Source organism: Equus przewalskii, chromosome 9 (genome assembly GCF_037783145.1).
Source record: "Equus przewalskii isolate Varuska chromosome 9, EquPr2, whole genome shotgun sequence".
Lineage (NCBI taxonomy): Eukaryota > Metazoa > Chordata > Mammalia > Perissodactyla > Equidae > Equus > Equus przewalskii.
This window is the reverse complement of record NC_091839.1, coordinates 13,901,707-13,910,623: the sequence shown is the minus strand read 5'-3', so window position 1 is coordinate 13,910,623 and position 8,917 is coordinate 13,901,707. Positions and strand designations below refer to the sequence as shown.

Sequence of the window (8,917 nt, the reverse complement as noted above, 5' to 3'; positions counted from 1 at the left end):
ACAGTGAACTTCAATAATTCAGTTCTGAAACTCACATACAACCCATAAAATTTTGCATCCCACCAGAAAATTCCTACTATATTCCCCTCCTTAAAAAATTGAATAGGTAGAAACTCCATTAAGCCAGGATTCCAAGTGAATGTTTTCCTAGAATCTTTGAGTGTTACAAATAACCTCCTGTATTATGCGGTTGCCTGGACTCACTGAGAAATTTGTGTCAGGTCAGACAGACAGAAGTAGATACACAGAGAGACAGAGGTGGAGATGCAGGGAGCAGAGAGAGAAAGAAGAGAGAAAGCAGGCTTTCCCTCCCTTTTTCCAGTGTGGGGTATGAGGTCAGAAACAGTGAGAGTCATAGCAGATTCCCCATACTAGGAAGAGGGTGGAGATCTGCAGGTTACCAGAGAAGCGGACCATTGATGTCACCGCTTACTCTCGGTAGTACTGGTAGGATCACGAGGGAAATAGCCATGTTGTTCTGATCACCTCCTAGTCACTCCATTGGTGAGGGAGAGATACCCACCTTAAATGGAAGGAGATGACCAAACACGCAACACCTGCACAGATGAGATTGACAGCAGTATAGAAGTCACATATCTTCACAGCCTGGGGGAGGAGGACTTGGCACACCCCACAGGGTCCCCCAGCAGTTGCACTCAGGAGCAGAGTGAATAAGCAGGGTCTGTAGGAGGCAGGTTTTGTGCTAATAAGAGGAGGAGGTGTCCCCTGGTTCTCTTAGTTCAATGGAAAAATCCAACCATGAAAATACATGAAGTTGATGCAGGCGGTTAATATGTGTGTAGGTTAATCCCTGGGGAGGTGTCTAGGGCTTTCTGATGAGTATCAAGAACATTCAGTCCCTGGAAGAGAAAAACTCAGTGTCCATCTCTCCTGCCGACTGAATAATGATCCAGGTTGTGGGACCCAGTGTAAGCATCCAAGAAACTTCCTTTTACTCTTGTTTTTAAAAAGAGCTTCACTGAAGTAAAATTTGCATATCTTAAAATCCACCTTTTTGACCTGTACGAAGCATTGTAGAGAGAAACTTAAGAACACTTAAATCAAGTGAAAGACATCCCATGTTCTTGGATGACGAGACTTAACGTGGTTAAGATGGCGTTACTCCCCAAATGGATCTTATTATTGTCTCTGCCCTTTCCTCTCTTCTCCTTCTGGTGATCCCATCATGCATATGTTGCTATACCTGATGGTGTCCCATAAGGCTATGCGGCTGTGTTCACTTTCTTCATTCTTTTTCTTTCAGACTGGATAATTTCTATTGATCTATCATCAAATTTGCTGATTCTTTTGCTAGATAAAACCTACTGTGGATCTGCTCTAGTGAGGTTTTTGTTTTCTGTTATTATACTTTCAAACTGAAGAATTTCCACTTGGTCCTTTTGAAAAAATAATTTCTAATTATTTATTGGTATTCTCTATTTCATGGGTCAATGTCATCATACGTTCTTTTCCACAATGGGTGAATCTGTCACGGGCCCTTTAAGACCAGGCTTTTCAATCTCTTATGTTTGATAGTTTTTCTGGTCGTATTCCCCCTGGGTTTTAATATCCAGTAAAGCCAGGTATTATGACACTGATCTTGGTTGTGCTGAATTCTAAGGCTGCTTATGGTGGCATAGCTGTCCTGTTCAGATCCCCTGCTCTTCCAGGAAAAGCTTTGTACCTTAAGATTGCTCTAGGCTGTGAGGTGCTGTGGCTAGAATGTATTTTTTTTCCCTCAGCAGAAAGGTATTTCTACTTCTTCTGCCCCTGCCAGGGTTGTCCCCTGTTGTGGGGTTCTTTTTATCCAGTTTCCACTTCTCTCTCAGAGGAAATTGTTCCACATGTAGTTGTAGATTTGTTGTGTCTGTGGGAGGAAGTGAGTTCAGAGTCCTCCTATGCTGCTATCGTCCCAGAAATCCACATGGTACTTTCTTTTAATTCTGTAACATGGCTTCTTTTTGTTCTTTCAACATATTTGTAATATATGCTTTGGGGTCTTTGTCTGGTAAGTCCACCATCTGCACCGCTCAGAGATAGCTCTTACCAATTGCTTTTTTCCTGTTTAGAGACCATTTTTCTTTCTTTGTATATCTCATAACTTTTTGTCAAAAATAGGACATTTCTGAAAATAGATTGTCACCACTCTGGATTTTGATTCACTCCCAAACCCAGGGTTATTTATCTAGCTGTTCACTTGTTTCTTTAGTCACTTTCCTGGACTAATTCTATGGAGTCTGCATACCCAGCCATAACTGCTGATGTTTCCATTCAGCTGTTCTTTCTTTTTTTTGTAAAATTTTTTATTGCAGTAACATTGGATTATAACATTATATAACTTTCAGATGTACATTGTAATATATTTCGAATTCTCTGTAGATTATATCATGTTCACCACCTAAAGACTAATTATAATGCATCACCACAGACATGTGCCTGATTCCCTCCTTTCACCCTCCCCCCTTCCCCTCTGGTAACCACCAATCCAATCTCTGTTGCTATGTGTTTGTTTGTCGTTGTTTTTATCTTCTACTTATGAGTGAGATCATATGGTATTTGACTTTCTCCCTCTGACTTATTGCACTTAGCATAATACCCTCAAGATCCATCCATGTTGTCACAAATGGCCGGATTTCATTGTTTCTTATGGCTGAGTAGTATTCCACTGTGTATATATACCACATCTTCTTTATCCGTTCATCCCTCGATGGGCACCTAGGCTGCTTTCAAGTCTTGGCTATTGTGAATAATGCTGCGATGAACATAGGGGTGCATGAATCTTTCTGCCTTTGCGTTTTCAAGTTCTTTGGATAAATACCCAGCAGTGGAATAGCTGTATCATATGGTAGATCGATTCTTAATTTTCTGAGGAAACTCCATACTGTTTTCCATAGTGGCTGCACCAGTTTGCACTCCCACCAGCAGTGTATGAGGGTTCCCTTCTCTCCACATCCTCTGCAACATTTGCTGTTTCCTGTCTTGTTAATTCTAGCCATTCTGACGGGAGGGAGGTGATATCTCATTATAGTTTTGATTTGCATTTCCCTGATAGTTAATGATGTTGAACATGTTTTCATGTGCCTGTTGCCCATCCATATATCATCCTTGGAGAAATGTCTGTTCATATCTTTTGCCCATTTTTAAATTGGGTTGTTGGTGTTTTTGTTGTTGAGCTGTATTAGTTCTTTGTATATTTTGGATAATAACTCCTTATCAGATATATGGTTTGCAAATATCTTCTCCCAATTGTCAGGTTGTCTTTTCATTTTGTTAGTGGTTTCCTTTTCTGTGCATAAGCTTTTTAGTTTGATGTAATCCCATTTGTTTATTTTTTCTTTTGTTTTTCTTGCCCCGTCAGACACAGTACTTGAAAATATGCTGCTAAGACCGATGTCAAAGAGTGCGCTGCCTATGTTTTCTTCCAGAAGTTTCATGGTTTTAGGTCTTACATTCAAGTCTTTAATCCGTTTTGAGTTGCAGCTGTTCTTTCTAAGTTCTTGTTTTTCTTTTTACACCTGGCTTCTGAGGAGACATCTCTGTTTCAGCATAGCTTAGTGGTGAGCCAGTGATGGGTCAGACATAGTGTTGAAATATCTTGAGTTAGTTCAGTTCCACCATGTTTTGGTGGATCTTTGTATGATTTGGGCAACACATTTAAAGTTTGAGCAATGGAAAATTATGCCTAGGTTTTACTTTTTGTGGACACAAGGACTTACACTCAGCCAGGAACAAGTAGACAACTAGGGCGCTCTTTGCTCTCACACAGCCCTGCACATGAGCACAGACTTCTAGATCCCCAAGGATGTGTGGCTGCTTATCAAGTCTTATTTGGGCCGTCGTGTTCCCTAGATCCCCTGTAGAACATGGCTAGTCTGCTGCTCTGTGTTTTGCCCAACCAGCTCTACAACCTTGCTGTGATACGGATCCCTCTTAAAGTTTGCCCCTGGAGGTTGCTGTTATTTTCGACAATGTCTATGGGTGTGTGTTTTTGTGATTGCTGAAGCAGTGAGGAAGATGAGTTGGGAATGGAGGTCATCTAGGAGAGGTGTGCTGGCAGTTAGGCCTGGGGAGTTACCTTCAAAAAGGTGACACTCTTCAAGGTGAGAGTTAAGATACTCTACTCCTCACTAGGCAGTGTGTGGTTAAATTGGAGGGCTGATGACCTATGGATTCCCACCCATGGTGAGCTGGTGTTCACAGAGCACCTATTGTGTGTGGAGTCCCCACACCAGCTTAAAGGTCCTAATATATAGAACTCACATTGTGTTGTAAGGAAGGGATTGTTATGTGCATTTTGCAAGTGAGAAAATTGAAGTTCAGATCAGGGGGTTAGTATTTCATAATGAGTAAAGGAGAGTTCCAGGCCTTTCTGGTCTTGTCTGGAAAATGGGCTGTGTTTACAGTGTTTCTTGAGCTTTGAGCCAGGATACGGAAGCTGTTTGGGGACCATCAATATGGTCAAGTGTGGCACATGGCAGGAAAACTTCCACACTGAAAATGTCCGCTAGGTGAGGCAGGCCCAACAGCGGCACTGCCCCAACACACCCTGTTCCCTTGAGGATTTCTCTGAGCCTCAGTTTCTTCCTTCAAGTGGAGACTTTCACGGCTGCCTCGTCAGGTTACCTTGAGGCTCCTACAGGAATCTGGTTGAGGCTTGTGCCTGATGCTGAGACTGTGGTCAGGAAATGGGATGGACGCTGTCGAACACCCGTGAGAGAAAATGGTCTTTTTCATCTGCCCCTCATTCCTTTTCCTGGTCATGGGGCACTGGAACTGAAAAATATTTTACAAACATTTTTGCTGCAGTTTAAACTATTGAGGCTCAGGGATATTATATGGCTAGCCGATGTCCTGTGCATGCTACCTGAGAGATAAACTTGAACGTCATGCTCTCAGGCTTAGGAACGCACAAGTACTTTCCTGGTGAGGTTGATTCTTATCAGGTCAAGGGGGTGTGGGGTAAGGTGTAAGGGGTAGATAAAAAGGCAGTGGCTGTTGACATTTGTCAGTCCCAGCAAGGAAGCCGTCATGGCGCTGCATTTGGGAATCTTTCTGATTTGGGCTGGTGCCTTTGTCTTTCTACAACTGGACCATGTGGATGGAGGTGAGGGGTGGGGGGAGACTGGCTGGAATTGATGCAGAAGAATCTGCAGCAGAAATGGGTTGATGTGTAATAGAATAATAATAATAGCGGCAAGAAATATATCTGTCGATTCTTGCATAGGTCCCAAGGACCAGACACTATTAAGGGCTTTACATTATATTTAATTTTCAAACGAGTCTTTGAAATGTAAAGCTAGTCAGTCTGACTCAAAAGCCCACAGTGTTATTGGCTATCAACCCTCATGACAGCTGTCGCATTCCTAAATAACCATTCCAATGTCCCAGATCTGGGCAGCCTATACACAGGGTTAGCTATATTGATCAAAGGAAGAGTTTTTTATGAAAATGGGATTTGCTGTTTGGAATAGCAGGAGAGGTGGAATCTCAGGGAATGTCTTACAATTATTGTGGTGTAGAGTCTCAGCTTTGTCCTTGAATTCACGTGTGCCAGTATGATAGCAATGAGAAAGTGTAAGATTCTTACTCATCTGTGCTGTTCAGCCCTCTAGTACACATCCAGAGTGTATCTGTTTAGAACAAACATGGATGTCAAAATGTGAAAGAATATACAGTATTGCTAATTCTCATCACTGCATTGGATAGTAGATCTCTAGAACTTGCACTTGAAAATGTATTAAATGGGAAGATCGTGTTAAGTGTTCTTACCACAATAAAAAAATTATAACATTTTAATGTGAAAACAAAGAGAGTTAGGGGCCTGCCCAGGGGTGTAGTGGTTAAGTTCAGTGCACTCTGCTTTGGTGGCCTGGGTTCATGGGTTTGGATCCCGGGCACAGATCAACACTACTCATCAAGACATGCTGTGGAGGCATCCTACATAAAAAGTAGAAGAAGATGGGCACAGATGTTAGTTCAGGGCCACTCTTCCTCAAGCAAAAAGAGGAAGATTGGCAACAGGTGTGAGCTCAGGGCCAATCTTCCACAGCAAAAAAAAAAAAAAAAAAAAAAAAACCCACCCCAAAAGCAAAGAAAGTTAGAGATGCAGGTCCTAATATAGAATGTATTCAGATTGCCTTAATTTTGTTCTTGCTCCTCCTCCATCCATCTCATCTACTTCCGAATTTCTTCCAGCTACGAAGACGTCTGGGAATTGCACTGTTCTTGAAGTGAAGCCAGGTAATCAATTTGGAAAATAAGGAAACAAAACAACTATCAAGTGAAATAACTTAACATGTGTGGGGTGGTAACTGTGATTGATTGAGATTCTTCTGACATATTTTACATGCAAGAGCTAGTTTTGCCCTTTCAGCAACAGGAGGAGGCAGGGGCACACATCCCCAGGCTGTATGTGAGGAACAAGGGGCCCTCCATAGAAGTGTTTACTTATCAAGGCCAAGCAGACTGTAGAAAGCGGGACTGGAATCTGAACCCAGGTCAGGGTTTCAGGGCTGGTGCCATTTGCCAAGGCAGATAGGGCCTCATTGCAAGGGATGACGTTCTAATAAGGTAGCCTGTCCAAGAGGCATAAGGCAGGACTGGGTGTGGAGATAATATTCAAACAGAAATATGCATGTGAGTTTTGGAAAGTTGATATTTGTGGCCAGTAAATCTGCTGATGAGGCTGAGAGAATTCAGCAGGCCAAAGATGCCTTGGCCAGGTCCACATAACCACAAAGCCCGCTGGCTTCCTGGGATTTTCATCTTCAATCCATTAAAATGGCTAAGTCAGTGCACACTGAGACGATCTCAGATGTGCCATGACTTTATTTGGCACAGAATGGGGAGGGGGACGTTCACGACTAAGGGCACTCTTGTAAAAAATAGAGATTTTCGGGGTAAGCAATGAAAAGGAGATTAGTAGGTCCATGCCATCAACAAGATAAACCCTAGGCTAGTGATTTAATTAGAGAGAACTAGGGAAAGAGGCAACTAAGAGGAGTCCTCCTGGGGTCAGAAGAAACCTCAAAGTTGGACCTCAGAAGCAACCCCTGTCAGGGGCTGGACCCGTGGCTGAGTGGTTAAGTTCATGCTCCAGCAGCCCAGGGTTTCACTGGTTCAGATCCTGAGCATGGACCTAGCACCACTCATCAAGCCATGCTGAGGTGGCGTCCCACATAACAGAACTAGAGGGACCTACAACTAGAATATGCAACTACGTACTGAGGAGAAGAGGAAGAAAAAAAGGAAGATTGGCAACAAATGTTAGTTCAGGGCCAATCTTAAAAAAAAAAAAAACAGCAACCCCTGTCTGAATTTAATAGGATCTGATTGTGAAGCAATTTATGTTCCAGGGCACTGTCAAAAACAATAGAATAATCAGCCAGCAAATTAGTGGAACCTAACAGCTGGGTGAGATAACTATAGAGGCAGACAGCTTACCAGAGAGATGGGGGAAGACAGACAGACAGCCCTGCTAAACCCACTGTCTTTCTAGGGTAAGTGTGTGTGCCCAAGGAGGTGCCCTGCAGAGAAAATAGATATCACTGAAATAGTCCAGCCAAATCACTAAACAAATGAACAAACAACAGCAACAACAAGCCCTGGGTGTTCTCTAACCAAACATTATTTGGAGAGATTTAAATATTGTGCTGCTTTTCCTCAGGTGAAGAGCACGTGGCTTCCCAGTTGAAGGGGAAACTTCCATAATTGCTCCCTAGATGGAAGCCTCAGTCTTACCTTGTCTTGCCCAACATGTTGCATTTATGTCCCTTTCTCTTGATAATGTGAAAAAACTTTTTCTATTCAGCATTTTCTCACCCATTCCTTGTATTTTTCAGACATTTCCCAATGTACGTTTCCCTTTATCTATTGTGGTCAAACATTTGACGATTGCACAACTTCTGGGAGTCTGCTTGGGACACGTTGGTGCTCAGTCACTCCTAACTATGATGATGATAAAGGTTGGAAATATTGCTAGTAACAAAAGGGTAAGTGTCTGGGGGAGGATGAGAAAATATGGGAGTGAGTAGGGAAGAGACAGAGCTGGATAAAGAGATGGAGCAAGGTGACAGAGAGGAGTGAGAAGGAAAGAGGAGACAGATGGAGGGATGGGAAGAGATAGAAAGGATGCAGGAGGAGAGTGAGGAGCAGGGGTTTGGAGAGGAGAAAGGGGAGAAAGTCAGAAAGAGAGTAAGAGACAAAAGGCAAAATGCAAAAGATAGTGAGAGGATAGTTAGGAAAGGAAGAAGAAAGATAGTTTGCAGGGTAAAAAAATGCAAGGAGGAGGATCTGAGGAGGATTAGTGGCAAGAGAAGGTAGGGGGAGAGAAGTGAGAGAGGGAAAGAGAGAGTACAATATAGCCTTTTGAGCAGGTGTGAGAGAGCAGGAGAAATGGGGAAGAGCAGAGAGAGAGAGGAGAAAGAGGAGAAGAGAAACAGACCTTTGCACTCATGTCATTATATGGTAAAATAAACAGAACTCATTGAGATTTATCATCAATGCCATGTTAAATTACTGTACAGTTCGTCTACTCATGGCCATGGATGCAATCAAACCTTTGAAACCTAAGTGAAGGAAATCAAGAAATCTCAAACCTGAAGGTGATCCTCTGCACTGCGGAGATGAAATCCCTTGCCCGCCACTACACCAAGTTCCCACTGTGCATGGATTCAATCAATAAACCATTCTTTCTGCAGGTGTGATCTTGTTTTCCTTTCATGAAAGGAACTATCTTTCCAATGGGAGGGTCTCAGTGTGCCCAGGTTGATCACACAGGATCTTCATGTCCTGGCCCTCTCCTCCTCCAGACCCTGATGGAATATCGACACACATCAGAACTGTCTTTTCTGTGAGTTTGATTGAATGGCAGTGTAGTGGTGAGGCCACTGGGGTGAAGGTGGGAGGTGAGTCTCAG

General features: G+C 42.9%; 1 long non-coding RNA gene across 1 annotated transcript; it reads left to right on the top strand.

The window, feature by feature from the left end:
• The first annotated feature begins 4,978 nt into the window (after nt 1-4,978).
• On the top strand, nt 4,979-8,696 carry LOC139085466 (uncharacterized). The gene is made up of 4 exons (XR_011543777.1): nt 4,979-5,104; nt 6,196-6,240; nt 7,842-7,991; nt 8,526-8,696. It is a non-coding gene; the product is annotated as an uncharacterized lncRNA (long non-coding RNA).
• The last annotated feature ends 221 nt before the right edge of the window (nt 8,697-8,917 follow it).